The sequence below is a fragment of the Sus scrofa genome, chromosome 13 (genome assembly GCF_054392235.1).
Source record: "Sus scrofa isolate SSC_HxYL_T2T_F1_AM1 chromosome 13, Sscrofa_HxYL_maternal_Yorkshire_Landrace_v2.0, whole genome shotgun sequence".
Lineage (NCBI taxonomy): Eukaryota > Metazoa > Chordata > Mammalia > Artiodactyla > Suidae > Sus > Sus scrofa.
In genome coordinates this window covers 141,639,976-141,657,081 of record NC_139395.1, presented here as the reverse complement: position 1 = coordinate 141,657,081, position 17,106 = coordinate 141,639,976, and the positions used below count along the sequence as shown (strand labels likewise).

The following is a 17,106-nucleotide window of genomic DNA, read 5'->3' as shown; positions in this document are numbered from 1 at the left end:
TGTATAGAAATGGGCATCACAGTCAATATTTCTAGATAAATTCTTATTGGTATGCACTCTACATATTGTGTGCATGCTAAGGAACAGAGTTATAGTAAAATGGGGTCTAAATGTCTGCCAGAGAGAAACCTTCATAACTTAGAGATTAACAGAAACCAGTGTGACTTTCTCTCCTGAAGCTTACCACTTTGTGCTCCTATTTGACATGGTACTTTGGTCACAGCACTTGAAACTCATAGTTGCATCCAGTCCTTCACACGCTCGACCTTCCCCGCTGAACTGCCTTTAAGAACAGAAAACTTTTCTATCTTCATCAGCCCAACTAAGTCCTATTTTCAAGACATATTAAATGTTTTTAAATTAATTAATGGAAATTAAGGTCTGTATTTTGGTGACATTATCACACTTACTATCCATTTGAACAGTGCCCATGATCCTCTCTGATCCCAGATCCCTAATGTGGAATTGAGAATAGCAGTGAGGGAGTTCCCATCATGGCTCGGTGGTTAATGAACTGGACCAGTATCCATAAGGCTGTGGGTTCAATGTCTGGCCTCACTCAGTGGGTTAAGGATCCAGTGTAGCCATGAGCTGTGTCGCGGGTCGCAGACACGACTCGAAACTAACATCGTGGCTGTGGCCTAGGCCAGCAGCTGTAGCTCAGATTATAACCCCTAGCCTGGGAACTTCCATGTGCTGTAGTTGTGGCCCTAAAAAGAAAAAAAAAAAAAAAAAGAGAGAGAGAAAGAGAGAGAATAGCAGTGATTATTTGGCCACCTCATAGGGTGATTGTATTAATCAAATGAAAAAGAGGGTGTGATTGTGTACTGCAGTTGTAATTGGCTCTAAAAAGTGAATTATTATTTAATGCATTTTTTCATCTTTTTTGATGAAAAATTAGCAACAAAAAGAGCACCAAAATATTAAGGCACTAAAGAGAAAAAATATATTAACACAGGAGTGCATTTTGGGCATTAAGAAGGATTTTTTTTTCTTTAACCTATATGATATTAACTGTTTCCCAAAAAGATTACCTACTGTGAGAAATCAGGGCAATTCAATTAAAACTTTTACCAGGCAGTATTTATTATTCATTTCATTCCTTAGGTCATTTCCCCACTAATATCTGCATGATTCTTTGTTGCTTCTTTCTTTTTTTCTTTCTAGGGCCACACCTGTGGCATACGGAAGTTCCCAGGTTAGGGATTGAATTGGAGCTGTAACTGCTGGCCTACGCCACAGTCACAGAAATGCCAGATCCAAACTGTGTTTGCGATTTACACCACAGCTCATGGCAACGCCAGATACTTAACCCACTGAGCGGGGCCAGGGATCAAACCTGCATCCTCATGGATACTAGTCAGGTTCCTTAGTGCTGAACCGCAATGGGAACTCCTGATTCTGTCTTTTATCCTTCAGGTTGGTTTAACTCAGAACATGGATATGAAGAATAGAAGGCAGAATAGATTCACAGAGTCTGTTCACTTTCCTTCTGTATAATGATGATTCTTCTTTCATATTGATTACCTTTCCTACATCTGGTCCAGTTCAGTCCCTCTTCAACCAGTGGTGAATGAATGCTTGCCAGATTGCCTCTCTCAAATCTCCTTTAGACATATCACTTGCTGAATAAATCCTTATTGGTTGATCTATTCACTTATATTGCTTTCATTGTCCTAGTCTCTGCCTCAAAACCCACACTGTCAAGTTTTTCAGTTACCCCAGTGAAAAATTGGAAACTCCTTAGAATCCAAGCTGGGATCACTATGTATAGGATATGGAGCCACCATATAGAAATCAAACACTCAAGGGAGTCTTCACATTTTTATTACTCAGGCCACTGAGAGCAGGACTTTGGAAATTATCAAGTCCACTATTTTCAATATAAGGATTAGAAAGGGGGGAGCTCATTGTTCAGAGTCACTCTGCTTATTAGTTGCAGAGCTGGAATTAGAACTTAGTTTCTGGATTCCTAATTTAGAGCTCTTTCCACTGAACAATTCCATCTCCTTTTCTAGTGCTAAAGTTTTAAATACTCAGAATTGTTCAATACCTTTAAACGGTTGAGTGTAAATTCCAAGGACCATTCAGCTTCATTCCTCCTGGGGTCACCCTGACACACAGCCTTAAGGCAGCCTTTTTCAGACCAACCCAGGGACCAAGGAAGCTATCTATGTTATTGAGTGTGGGTCCATTGGTTACTACAAGTATCTGCAGTTTTAAGGACTCTTCATGGATCACATTTCCCTGCAAGTTGCACTGCAGTGACCCAGACACAACACTGACAGCTGTGGAGTAAATAAATAAAAACAGAGTATTTTGATCCGAATGGGGTGGGGGAGGGGCCAGTGAGCTGTTGGGGACACAAGGAGAAAGGGGCAGACAGAATGAAACAGCCACAGCTGTGAAATGAACAGATGCTGGCCAGGAGAGAGGGAGAGAGTGAGAAGGGAGAGAGAAGATTAGGGTTCTGCCAATGTCAGAAATGTTGAAGCTCTTGGAAAGGGATACACATACTTGGGACAGGTGGGAAGTGTTTACATTAAAACCAGAATATCAAATGCCTTCCTAAATGCTAGCCAGATTGTTAAAGACCCAGGCTGACCCAAAGGAAAAAGCTGCAGTGCTTGCCTAAGGAGCTCATTAAAGAGAGAGCTTCCAGAATTCTTTATATTCCATTCAAATTGTTGGACATCAGCTGTATGTGGCTGGATACCAGCTGTGTACATCAACACATTATGCTCTCGGCCAGTGGCTCTCAGTGTGGTCCCCAGAACAGCAGCAGCAGCATCACTAAAGAAATTGATAGAAATGCAATCTGTGGGACCCATTCAGATTTTTTTTTTTTCCCATAGCATGCAGAGACTTGATGTGGGATCTCAGCTCCCAGACCAGGGATTGAACCCGAGATACAGTAGTGAAAGCATTGAATCCTAACAACCACTAGGCTATCAGGGAACTCCTGCCTTCAGACCTATTGAATCATGAAAGGTGGGGACAGGGCCCCTATTCTGTGTTTTAACCAACCTTCCAAGTGATTCCAATGCTCAAGATTGAGAACTTCTGCTCTACTTGAATAATACTGCTTGCTTCCTCAGGATTCTCCATAAACCCATCACCCCAGCCAACAGACTTTCCTGAAATTGCCAAGCACAAGTCTCTCCACAGGGGCAACAGAGGCAAGAGACTTATGTTATGGCCTGTACTTCCAACAGCTGGGACAATATACCAGCTAAACCCACAGAATAAAACCCTGAAATCTGTGCATTGAGATTCCATTTAGTGAATGGTGTCTGACCCAAGATTGACCCAGTGCAAGGTCAGCAGGCTCAGCCTCCAGGCCATTTTAAACAGCCTCTGCAGTGCCTTTCATTTAAGGAGTGCATACCCTTGTCCATTCAGTTATTGAACTTGAATGTCTAGAGGAGATTTGGAAAATTTGGTGGAAGGAGGTTCAGTTTAACATGAAGAAAGATGCATTCTCTATGCCTTGACATTATTTTGGGGCACTGGTGACAAAATGACTGGGAGTCAAAAGATCCAATTTTTAGTGCTACCCCTTCTACCTCTCTCTGACCCTTGGACAGTCACTCGGACCCTCCCATCTGTACTTTCCACTCCTATAACATCAGGAGCTTGATTAGAGAGGATACTTAAGATCCCTTTCTCAGCTCACAGATAATATCTCTGCAGTGAAGCTGGCTGGTTAGTAAAGCCAATTAGAGCAATTAATTAGGTGAGGCTCCTAAGTTCAGTTCTCTGTGTGGTCTGCAGGGCTTGGCTCAGTACCATCCATCCTCCTTTAATAAACATTGGTTTCCAAAGGATTCTGGATGACATGGCACCAAGATATGGATCACTGCTTCAGAGAGAGTGGCTTAAAGTACATATAGCTCTGTACGCAAGAGTGCCAAGGTCTTGACTGGGAGGATTCACAAAATTATTATTAAAAAAAAAAAAAAAGAAAAGAAAAGATCTTAAAGGTGGACTAGGAAGGAGTTTCTGAGACCAGGAAACTATCACCTGATTTCCTGGGATTCTTTCCACGAGGTTTTGCCCATATGTTAAACACTTCAACATAACTATGACAGAGGGGTCTGTCTCCCTTTGCCAAAAGACACAATTCCAAAATTACAGAATGTTAGCGCTAGGAATTCCTTAGAAAGGAGAAAGAGTGGGGAAGAATAATTATTTAGTACAAATTCTGTACCAGAAACCGTGTCAGTGCTTTGCTATGACTGTTTTGCCACATTGAGGAGCTCTGATCCTACCCTCCTCCTTCCCTTAGTGGGAAACTTTTCTTTTTTCTCAGAAAAGACACCTGAGGTGATAGGTCACACTGTGTCTTTGGAGCAGACCTAGGATGAAATTCTCAGTCTGGTCATCTCCTCAATCGCTTTCATTCCCTTTTCTCATCAACTCCCAAGCCCACTGTCCTTCCCATCCCTGCCAGAGCTCACTATCATCCAAGAAAAATTTAGAATACAGAAGTAAGAAAACATGGTACAGAAAAATTCTTTTGACTTTGTCAAAATTCTCTTACTTCCACTGGCTGAATTATTTCTACAGAATTCTTTTTACTTCTACTGACTGCTATAAACATAACTGTATTTTAAAAATCGGGAATAGTGATATTCCCAAGGATAGTTAAGGATTAGCTCAAAAGAACACCCATGCGGTATAAGGAATTCTAGTGTGGATTTCCAGAAAGGCTTACTCTTGCAGATTTTGGGAATCACAGTAGCCAGAGTTTGTAGCTATGGTGTCCCAGGAATAGAAACACATCCTGATTACTTACTATGTGTTATCCACTGTGGCATTACCTAATTTAACACTCAAAGTCATCCATTGAGGGGAGGTAGGAACTATTACAATTCCCACTTCAGAATGAAGAGACTGAGATTTTGGCAAAGGTACACAACACACCTGAATTTAAACAGCTTCTGAGTGGCCAAAGCAGCTTTTGAACAAACTTTAAGTAAATCCATAGCTTCTAACCCCTATTCTATACTCCTCTTGGAAACAGATGGTGTTAATACCTATGCTGTCCTGCAGTGTTTACAATTGTTAATACCATCCATCTTTTTTAATCCTCATAAAAATGTGTGAAGGTGTCATGGTAGCACCTGTTAAACCCCATGTAAGGGATGAAAACACTGAGGCCTTGTAAAGTTAAGGGACTGGTCTCAGATTGTACGGGTATAAAGTGCAGAAACAGAACTCCAGAACCTAGAACATTGCATTTTCCCTCCCACTGCAAGATAAGCCCTAGATAACCAAGCATAGGATGGTGGCAATGTATGGCCGAGCTTTCTTCCAAGGCATTGCATAGGGGGCTAAAGATCAATCCCACTTGCCCCTGGGGGAGATGGAAAAGGGGGGCAAAGATCCCAGAAGCCATGGCAGTGATGTAATACACTCCCAATGCTTGCTACTCTCACCAGAAAAATCCTGTTATTCCTCTAAATACAAGGGGGAAAATGAGAGTGGAAATCACGGAAGACAGCTATGCTTCCTGATAACCTGTAAGTATCTCTCCTTCTTTGGCTTCTTATTTTTCTGTCTATAAATGGACCAGGGGATTTTTAAGCTCTGACCTCTGCTGATTCCACTGGCCCTGGGCAGTCAGATTAGAGTGGAGAGTTAGGACTCCTCTGCTGTCCCCTTAGTTACAGGGTCATAGCTGCCATTCCTACTGGTTTCCCATCAGGTGCCACACCCTCCTCTAGCTGTCTCTGATGTATGTGTTCTTATCACACTTTTTGGCAAAGTATGCCTCATGGTCTGATGCGTCCATGTCACACACTAAAGGACATTTCAAAAACAGAATAGCAATAATCATCTTCACTTGAATCCTTGACTGACTGATTTTTATATAAAGAGAAAAATCCCTTTTTTTTTAATAAGCAAATTTACAGTTGCTGGACTTATTCCTAAAAACAAAACAGACAAAAATGTAAAAAACAGAACCAAAAGAGAACAGAAGAGTTTATGTGACACAGTTCTTGAATTATTCAAATTCTGGTTTAATTGGAAAGTTTTCATTGATTATTAATGGAAAGTAAAACTATCTTGCAATTACTCCATTGCTGCTTTAAAATACATGGAGGCTTATTTTTTTCCCATATGTTCCTATTTATTGGCCATCAAAAGCTTTTTGTAAAGACATAGATTTTGACATGAGTACTATACAAAAGGCTAAGCTCTAAGCGCATAAACATAAATGAGAAGCTCGAAGTACAAGAGCTGATTATTAACTTTTTCTCTTTTCTTTGACCTTAGGCAAGACTTTTGATATCTCTGCTCCTCAGTTTCCATGTTTGTAAAATGGGAATAACAACCTCCTCCTTGCTTCCTTCGCTATATCACAGAATTTTTGTCAAGAGTAAGAGAAGTCATTTATAATTTAAAAATTTGGAAAACTATGGGATGGTACATGTGTGACATTTTTCCTCTGATTATATTTATTTCTCTTTTTAACCTCCTTCTCAAGCTCTACTCCATGTACTTTGAATCTGCCATCATATTACAGACATTGCTCTCTTAAGCTGTTTTATGTCCTAGATTATTTGACCATTTAGCTTGATGATTGCAAAAGTCTTTTCAGTATTAGTATTTATTTTCTTGCCTTTGGTTACCTTTCACAGTTATTGTTATTTATTTTTTCCATTACCTATAATTCGTTACTATTATGTCATTGTTTCAAAAACTGGGCATGCCAGGTGCTAAGTTTTATTAAAGGTGAATGTCTTAATATTGTGTTTATTTGCTAATGATTAAAATAGCCATTTTTCTTTTTATTTATGTCTCTGTTATGTTATGATGGCTTTCCTTTTATTGAAAATATCATATTCAAATTTTTAATCTGCATATTTGTTCACACTACCCCACAGTGTCATACCCAAAACATAATAGTAAAGTCATTACTACAGCAAAAAAATGTTTTTTTTCTTTTTGTATAAAGGAGGTAGAAATCACTGTGGGACACTTTAGATGTTTGCCTGCTATAGCCATCTTAAACTGACTGAATTAGCGATTATACATATTCATACCCACACAAAAGGTAAAATAATGCCGAATGGCAACAGAAATTAAAATTATTTGACTTATACAATAGTGGCAGGTGTAAGATTTTGGAAATGTTTTCGTTTCTCTGAGCCTCAGTTTCTTGTTATTAAAATTAGGTTAGTAATACTCCTTGTATATGCCCTATAGGCAACTGTGGTGAAGTTATAACAATGGGTGTAAGTGCCATTGATAAGCTGCAGAAAGTGACCAGAACTGAGAGAATGTGTTTCTCAAATTTGTTGGCTGCAATGGTGTTTGCAGGTAGAGATGAGCCAGGGACCAGGGCCGACATTCACAGTCCATGAATCATTACTCAAATTCTCAGTCATAAAGTCAAGGGCAAGTCTGAGCTATTCTTTGATTTGTTGTGGTTTTATGCCCTTTAAAGCCACGCCTACCTATATAGGAACCAAGAACTAATGAGAAACTCGTTGAAATGCCTGTTCTGTTGGGTACAGCAACCTGGGGCCCAACCCTTTCATGATGAACCCAGGTGGATTTTGTTAACGGTTTGCATCTGGTTTCCAAACTTGCCCTCACATAACCTGGGAGTCCTAGTTCAGCCTCCAACTTTAATGAAGACAGAAACCTCGCATACCAGGGCAAAAAACCATTCTTACAAACCTCTCATAAGCACAGCTTGGGTGTCCAAAGCTACACAAAAGATGCTAGTGTTGCAGGGGTTTAACAACCAGGCAGAGGCATTTAGATCTCACCCTGGGCTCATTACCATAGCCCAATGTAAGAACACAGAGACCACAAAATTGCTGTGTGTACTGCAGCACTGCAGTAAGCTTCAGCTCCTGGATCATCGTAGGGCCAGGGAAATGTTAAAAAGCACAAGGCCTCGGGTAGCCTCTGGGGGAACTACTGGAATGTTGTTTATCTTCAGACCGCAACAACTGGTCCAGTATTTCACAACAGGAAGGTCTGTCCTGGGGCTCAGACGTCGAAGGCTTAGAGAAGCAAGGCCTGAAATAACCCCCCTTCTCTTCTACCTTCTGTCTCCCCACCCTCCTGAACCCCTCTCCCGCCCAACAATTCATTAAAAAAAAAAAAAAAAAAAAAAAAAAAAAAAAAAAAAAAGGCACAGCCTGGGCTGCGACCTTGAAATAGATACAGCTTTCTGAGCAGCTTGCAGTGAATTTAATACTCTGGCTGGGCAGGGACACAGCCTGATGCAACAGGACTTTAGGTGAGAGGGAAACTAGAAACTATGCCCTTTTTAAATTATCATTATTATCTTAACCCCTTGGTTCATAAAAGTCTCCCTTTCTTCTACAGCTTTTCAGAAGTTCAAAAATATTCTCTTTGATCTCTGTAAGAGAAAGGAGAAATTTGATCATGATACAAATTCTAAAATGATAGTTCCTGGCAATTTTGTTTTAGCTCCATGTGACCTGTGAGAATTCATTTTAAAAAAAAGTAGCTCAGTGATCTTGGATAGATCCATTAACCTCTTTAAGACAGAGTATGAACATTCAGAGGACAGATGACCAGAGCCTATATTTGGATCCATGAAGTGAAGAAAGTGCATGAGCTTTGCAAGTCTCGGCTCCAGAGACCTCTGAATCTCCCCAGCAAAGAGCACAGAACTCCAAAGACTCAGTGGTTGTATTGTTTAAAACAATGGGAGCAGATTATTGTTAAGAAAAGAATCGTTATACATCAGACCATTCCTGAGCTTTTTGAGAGTTACAAGAAAGACCCATTGGTCTCTGTTATTTATGATCGAATTTCATCACTTCAACCCCTTTTTGCACAACTTGCTTCAACTCAGCGTATCTTTCCTATGAAGGAGAGGAGGAAGAGAGCTGGATCCAAGATAAATCTTCTTCTGGAAAACCCAGAGTGGAGAAGCCCTTGACCTGAAGACAGATGACTAAATGATAATTGTTTAAGAAAAATGTAACTACTTCATGCCCAGCCCCTTCTTGGTCACATTTAACCCTTACCATTCTGGCAGGTAATAGTGTACCTACTTCTGGTACACCTACCATGCCCAGTCTTGCATGAAAGACAAATAATACTTACATTTTGCACTCAAGAAAGGCACAGAGAGGAGTTCCCATCATGGCTCAGCAGAAACAAATCTGACTATTATCCATGAGGACTCAGGTTTGATCCTTGGCCTCGCTCAGTAGGTTAAGGATATGGCATTGCCGTGAGCTGTGGTGTAGGTTGCAGACACAGCTCAGATCTGGTGTGGCTGTGGCTGTGGTGTAGGCCAACAGCTCCTATTTGACCCCTTGCCTGGGAACCTCCGTATGCCGTGGGTGTGGCCCTAAAAACACAAGGGAAAAAAAAGCCATAGAGAGAAGAAATAGGTTAAAAAATATCAACTCTAATATCAGGCAAAATAAAAATATAAGCAGCAGGTGATGGCGATGGAATGCAGAGGAAACACAAATAAACTCTGGTGGTGGATGTTTAGAAGGCCATCGTGAAATCTGTGCCACATGACCTGAATCTCAAAGGACAGGCAGGCTTGGAGAATATAGGAGTGAGCTCATTTCAAGCTAGAGTCAAACAGAAAGAGCAAAAAAAGTGTGAAAATATGAGTGATACATGTGGAAAACAGTGAGTGATTAGTGAGAGCATAACGGGCTGTTGACCACACCTTCCCATCCTTCCAGAAGGACACCCATTTGCAAACTGCCCTATAATACCTATGAAGTGGAAGCATTCTTATACGGATCAGCATAGTCAGGATATTAAAAATGCAGACCTGAGGGACCAACTGCCTGGTTCAAAGGCTAGCTCTGTCACTTCCCCTTGTGCTACTATAACCAGTCACCTAACTTCTCTGGACAGCAGGTTATTAATCCATAAAATGATAATAATAGCATTACCTGTTGTGAGATTTAAATAGTGAAAGTTATATAACATACTTGGCACCATGCTTGGCACATAGTAAGGATTCGATGTTACTGTTTTTATTATTTGCCTTATTTGGTACGCATACTAAGTGCCAAAGAATGATCCATTCCTAGTCTTGGCCCCAAATTTAGAATAATGTTTTGCACAAAAATAGGACTTCTATAAACACTGAAACATTCATTTCATAAGTGGAAGAGTGCACATCAGCTCTAGACTTTCGTATTACCAGGATTGGACTTTGGCTCATGTCATTGAGCTCTACAACTGTCTTAATACCACTCTTTTACAGATGCTAGCAGACATTCAGGTTGCGGGCTGTGCATTCAGGTGGACTGCTGGAGCGTGCAGATGCCAAGACATAAGCAGGGCATTCCTTGGTCTGAGGCTCTGCCATTGCCTGGTCTTTCCCTCTGGAGGATATTTACTTGGTTTGTGACTAAATTCCATCAATTGTAAAATAAAAATACTTACAGTGACCACTTCATAGGGTAAACTCATTAGATAACTACAAAAACCTCTTTGAAAAGGCATTTGGCTAAAAAAACCTGGCTGGATAACAAGGTGTCCCAGGATGCCAGGGAGAAATGCAAGAAACAGCAACATATGAAACATTCCACTTTTTCAACTCCTTATGTGATTTCTTAAATTCTGGACAAGTTCAGAACTAAGGATGAAGAAGAAAAACCAAAGTTAGAAGCTTTGAGACAATCGAAGTTTTCCGATGTTAACAATGTCAATACAAATACATAGAATATATAGATATCTAGTTCTTTTTCTGTCTTTTTAGGGCCACACCTGCAGCATATGGAGGTTTCCAGGCTAGGGGTTGAATCAGAGCTGTAGTTGCTTGCCTACGCCACAGCCACAGCAACTTGGGATTCGAGCTGCACCTGAGACCTACACCACAGCTCACGGCAATGCCGGATCCTTAACCCACTGAGCAAGGCCAGCGATCAAACTGGTGTCCTAATGGATAATAGTCAGGTTCATTAACCAATGAGCCATGATGGGAACTCCTAGATTTCTAGTTCTTTTGGATGAGGAATTGGCTGCATTAAAAAATGCCTTCCTTCCTAAATAACATTAAGGTCAGCTAAAAAATTCAGTACCAGGGAGGAGTAAAAGGTAAGGATGCAACAACAACAATAGCAAAAAAAAAATCCTGTGGAATGGATGGAGATTCCAGAGGAATAAATGTAGAGGATTTTAAAAAATGCTTCATACTAATGGCTTTTAAAACATGTGACTATTTCTGTATGATAGATCCTAAAGAGTAGACTTGCTAAATAAAAAAAGAATGAAGTTTTAAAACAAATAGATACTGTCAAATTCTCCTTTTAAACTATTGTAGCAAGTTACACTTACACTTTGTGCCTAGGGGTGCTGTCTCTGCCATCTTTGCCAGTAGAGTCCACGGATAAAAGAATAAGCTGAGGAGTTCCCGTCTTGGTGCAGTGGTTAACGAATCTGACTAGGAACCATGAGGTTGCAGGTTCCACTGGCCTTGCTCAGTGGGTTAAGGATCCGTCGTTGCCGTGAGCTGTGGTGTAGGTCGCAGACACGGCTCGGATCCCATGTTGCTGTGGCTGTGGTGTAGGCCAGCGGCTGCAGCTCTGATTAGACCCCTAGCCTGGGAACCTCCATATGCTGTGGGAGAAGCCCTAGAAAAGGCAAAAAAAAAAAAAAAAAAAAAAAAGAATAAGCTGAAAATTCAACACAATCCATCTATCATCAGTTAATAGAGCAACACGTTTTAGTTTAGTAATCAGGAGTTATGGTAGACAACTGCTCCACAGTAATAAGAAATATCACTAATGTACACAGCATAATATATCTCAAAATAATATACTGAATAAAAAAAGTCATACAGGAGTTCCCTGCTATGGTTCAGTAGGTTAAGAATCCGACTGAAGCAGCTCAGGTCGCTGCAGAGACAGGGGTTTGATCCCCAGCCAGTGCAGTGGGTTAATGATCTGGAATTGCCCCAGCAGCTGCATAGGACAAGCTGCACCTTGGATTCTGTCTCTGACTCTGGAATTTCCACATACTGAGGGCACAGTCATTAAAAAAAAAAAAAAAAAAAAACAGAGAGAAGTGATACAAAAAATAATACGTATGATTCCATTTACATGAAGTCCTAGGAAAAAACCAAAACTATTCATAGTGATATAAATCCAAGGCTAGAAGTGAAAGTGCATTGTCTAAAAAGTGGCATGAGGAAATTTCTTGGGTGGATGGAAATGTTCTTTATCTTGTTTGAGGTGATGGGTACATAGGTGAATATATTTGTCAAAATACTAGTTATATCGCAGAAATTCAATTAAAAAGAATAAGACAAAAAGAGGGAGGGCACGATCCCCAGGATTCAAATTTGGTCCAGATTCTCTCTGACCCTGGATTCTAGTGTCTTTTTCCATCACAACAGCTTCTTTTAGATAATTTTATTTTCACTGTATAGTTTTTCTAAAAGTTGACATCTCAACCACCAGAGCACACCTAGACTCTTCCAGGGTTGCCAAGCAAGTATATTAACTTGGTCTACAATCTTTCACAGCCAATGCAAATATAAAGGTGTTACATTCTGTGCAAACACAAGTGCTTGCTTCCCTGAAGCAACCACACGAGCCTTGGGCTATGGGAAGGCATCAGGATGTCTTCCTTCCTCAGTATCATGAGCTTACCTTGGATTTGTCTCTCACTGACCTCTTTCCAGGTACAGAACCCTTTGCACTTATCTCGCAATCTTTTGATTACATTCTCTTATGGTCCAAGGATCTTCCCCGCAAAATGGAAATGACAGAAAATATAAACAGATCTCTAAATATGTGTTCCTGTAGTGTTTTCCCATGGATTATCTTGTTGTATCTTCAACAACTCTGTGAAATAAGAATGTCTCCTATTACTTTCAGGATATTAAGTCCAACTCTTAGGGTTAACACACCAAGTCCTTTAAGATTCTGGCTCCATCTTACCTGTCTGGCCTCATCTCTAACCTTCAACCCTCTTCATCCACCTAACTTTTCCTCCAACCAGCCTGAGGTGCTAAGCCTTCCTATTTTTCCATGCCCCCAGACCTTGATTTGTGTTAGTCTTCCTGCCAGACAAAATCTCCCATCTTTGCCTTCTTGTCTAAAATCTAATTACCTCTAAAAGTTGGCCTGTATCAACTCTCTGAAGTCAAGCATGGACTGCTCCCTGGGCTCTATTGTAACACAAAGCACAACATTCTCATTGTTAGTTTCCTGGATTTTCACTCCCTCTGTGAGCTCCTGGAGGCCAGGACATAGCCCACATTACCTTCTAAAGCCCACAGTAATTCCCATAACAGATGCTACATAGTGAGTACTAAAAAAAAGTATTGGCTGAATTGAATGGATATTAAATGTGAAATTTCTGGACAAAAAGAGGACTGCCCAATGACTGAACTCTGAGTTACAAACTCAAAGGAGGATATCATGCAACAGAGACAAGATCCTGATTCTGAGCTCCTCCATGAGTTCTACACATACCTTAATGGTGTGACTGTAGTCTTTTTGTTTGTCAAAAAATGTCTGAAGCCAACTTAAGGACACAGAGACTGTAATTCCGCTGTGTCGATCTCAGCTAAAACCAAGATGCCTTTGCATGAGACAGTAATCACTTAACTGCCTTGCATCTAAGAACACTAATATTTTGGTCCTTCCAGACAGGCTGTGGAATGTGATTAGGAGCCATCTGAAAAATGACAGCTCACAGTAAAATGAAGCTTTGTGGCCTCTTCTTCAATCCCAGATTCTGATCCTTTAAAACCTCCGTTAGAAACATTTTTTTCTTGCTTACGTTTATAAAAAAAGGGAGAATAAGAGCTCTCTTCTGAAACTATTCTTAACTGCCAAATTATCTAGTATTTATTTAGGCACTGTTCAAGTCTCTCTATTTAAAATAAACCTAAAATATTCCTATCTAATCAGCCAGTAAAAGTCTACACTAGATTTGTGACCAGTCATTAAACTTTGCCAAATGCATACAAACAGAAAATGACTTCATGAGTTTGGTCCTTATTTTTGGTCTTCCTATATCTTGCTGAGCCTTTATCAATAGTATTTGTCTTAGTCCACATTTTTCATGGTGCCATGATTAGCTAATAGAATCTCAGGTTTGGGCAGGAACTTGTTGTTGGATGCTTTCTGTACAGTTCTCTGCCGAATGGCTCTGGAGTTTGTTTGTAAACTCTGTCTACAGGGTGCTCACTAACTCCTAGGAGCAGTTCATCCCATCTTTGAACAACATTGTCAATTTTACCTTGTGAAATCATTTTTCCAAGAGCACCCATTACATTAGTCCTAATCTCTATCCTTTAGAGCACAAGTATGGGTTCTGTTTTGGTGCAGTGGGTTAAGGATCGGGAGTGGTCACTGCTGTGGCAAGGATTCAATCCCTGACCCAAGAACTTCTGCATGCTGCAGGTGTGTCCAAAAGAGAAAAAAAAAAAATAGAGCAAAAGTATAATCCCTGCTCCATGCCAGCTCTTCAGAATGTGTGGAAATGATAGTGGTAATTCCATGAACTCTTCGCAAGTGACTCCCTCATAGGAGGTGGTTTGAGACATGCTCCCTGAAGATTTCTCTGATTGTTGATGTCACACTAGGGTCTGATCCCTAGATCTAGGACCTGCCATTCGGGTATTTTCTAATGAAATAAGAGAAGAACCATTGATTACCTGTCTTATCAGTTTATGTGAGCTCCACCACTCCTTCCTTGAATTTATATTTTCCACTCTGCATTCAAATGTACCTTTCAGGTTACTCTTTCATGAAGTTCATACATTCACTGTATTATCTTTCCTTCACTCATGCTATTAAAATGTGTAGCACATATGGTATTTACAACAGAAAACATAGATTCACAAGGAAAATTGTAATACATTTGCATATAATCTTTATTGAAGCCCAGTTTCTGCCTGGTGGCAAAAATAACAATGTTTACCATTCTGGATAAACTTAGTCTCTTTAAATTCCAACTGAGTTCATTCACATTTCTCTTCTGTTCTTTGCAAGAATGTATCTAAGTTCTGAGAAGGCTGATGTTACATCATGCAGAAAACCTCTGGACCAAAGCTCTATCAGTACAAGCTGTTATTAGCTGAGATGTTTTCATTTCTACCTTCCAGCTTTAATGCCCATGTGTTCTACTGCCTTTATTCCTCAATAACCCTGTCATTTGTTCACTAGATCCCACCTCCTCCTAAGAGTATAGATAGATATCCCATGCTTAACACATCCCATATCAATTCCTAATGTTCCATAACCCCTAGCCTTCTTTCTTAATCTTTCCAAACTCTGGAAATGGCAACCGTATTTTTGTATTTGCTCAGAACAAAAAACGTGGACTTGTTTGACTTTTCCTCATATTCCCATAGCCCATATCTATACAATAATAAAATGCTACTGTTCCAACTTCCAAATATGTCCAGAGTCCAATCACTTATGTTAATCTACTTGCAGCACCCCCATCCAAGCCACCATGATATCTCACCTGGGTTATTGCATTAGCCTCCTTACTGTTCTCTCTGTTTCCCCCATATATATCTATAAATGATTTTACTCAGAGCATCTAAAGTGATCCCATTAAAAATTAAGTCAGATCATGTTGCCCATCTACACAAAATAGTGAAAGACTTCCCATCTCACTGAAAGTAAGAGCCAAAGCTTATAGCCACATCCAAGATCTGGATGCACATGGCCCACCTGATCTTGACTTCCCTGACTCACTCCTAACATACCACTTGCAGGTATACTGGCCTCCTTCGTTCCTGAAACATGTCAAACATATCCCGCCTCAGAGCCTTTGCTCTGGATATTCTCAGTATCCCCAAGGTTCTCTTTCTCACCCTCTTCAGGTCTTTGCTCAATGAGACCATCCTTGATTACTATATTCAGAATCAACCACTTACCTCCAGCATTCTCCATCCACAGTATTTTTCAGCTTCTTAAGGATTCCTCTATCATGTCTATTTTCCTTCCTCTCCCTTTGCTCCCCATCCCCAAAATGCTTCATGAGGCAGGGATTTTTATGTTTTTTTATTATTATTATTACTGTATCTCAAGTGGCTAGAACAGTATCTGACATGTACTCAAAAACTCAATAAACACTCACGAATTGAAATGCCACAAATCTCTTGCCATATATTCCACATCATGTTCTGCTTTGACATTGCTTTTTCTCATCATGACATTTTTCCAGATCCTGAGATTACTGTCTCTGAACTCTCCAAAGAGATTCATAGACCATTTACCATACCTTCTATGCCACTCTGAGGTCAAGGACACTTTTGAGGCATGTCACTGGCGGGTTTTGCCCAGATGTGATGCAACGCCAATCCTTGTTCAGTGCTGCTCCCCTATGCTGCACAAAGTATCCTAGAACCTGCCAGAATCCATTTGGAAAGTAGGCTCCTGATCAGCTGTTAATCTTAGATCAACTCATCTAGGGGAAGTGTAGTACTTATCACTCATCTCCCAACTCTTTCAAGTTAACTGCTAAGGGGAGTCACTTTTTCAGAAACTTTCCTCAGCTTCTCACTAAAGCTTGTTCAAATCTCTTCCAGGATATTGAAGAAGCGGGGTGGCAAGGCCTGTGCTGGATGCATTCACATGTTGGTTGGCTAACCTGGAAAGTAGTGACCTCCTCCTGGGTGAAAAAAGAGGATGCCATGGAAAAAAGGGGGGGCACTGGAATATTCATGTGAGAGCTAAGGCAAATCTCCACCATAAAAGTGCCTTTAAACAAATTAAAAATTGAATTTGATGAGTCAATATTATGTTCCTTCCATACAGTTCATTATGGATCCATAAACTATTTCAATTATGCAGTGTTTTCACATCCCAATCTCAAAACCAGGTGAGTGAAGTCCCAGGATCGGGGTCAGACTAAGGTGAAATTTCATGATGGGAAAGACAATAGTATGGCTCTGATGAGAGGGTGTGATGGAGGAACTGGCAAAAAAGAGAAATCCCAGTGGTGGGAGAGTCAAGAGGCATTGAGGAGAAAGACTTAACCTGGGGTGTCACTTTTATTGCATTTCCAGCACATCTCTCCTCTGCCTCCATTCTTCCATAATCCACTGTGAGCTCAGGTAATGCAAACTCATTTTCATATCAGCAAAAGGGATTAAGAAGG

The 17,106-nt window shown here is 40.4% G+C and overlaps 1 long non-coding RNA gene across 3 annotated transcripts in view; it reads left to right on the top strand.

The window, feature by feature from the left end:
* The window catches only part of LOC106505765 (uncharacterized), a 57,560-nt gene extending 40,822 nt beyond the window's left edge, over positions 1–16,738 (top strand). Inside the window, exons 5-6 of one of the 3 annotated variants that reach the window (XR_001300484.3) lie at positions 5,445–5,525; positions 16,535–16,738. This is a non-coding gene — a long non-coding RNA (uncharacterized LOC106505765). Of the gene's footprint in view, positions 1–5,444; positions 5,526–6,282; positions 6,941–16,534 lie in introns of those variants that run through there. The other 2 variants (XR_001300482.3, XR_014822660.1) reach the window with 2 other exon arrangements.
* The last annotated feature ends 368 nt before the right edge of the window (positions 16,739–17,106 follow it).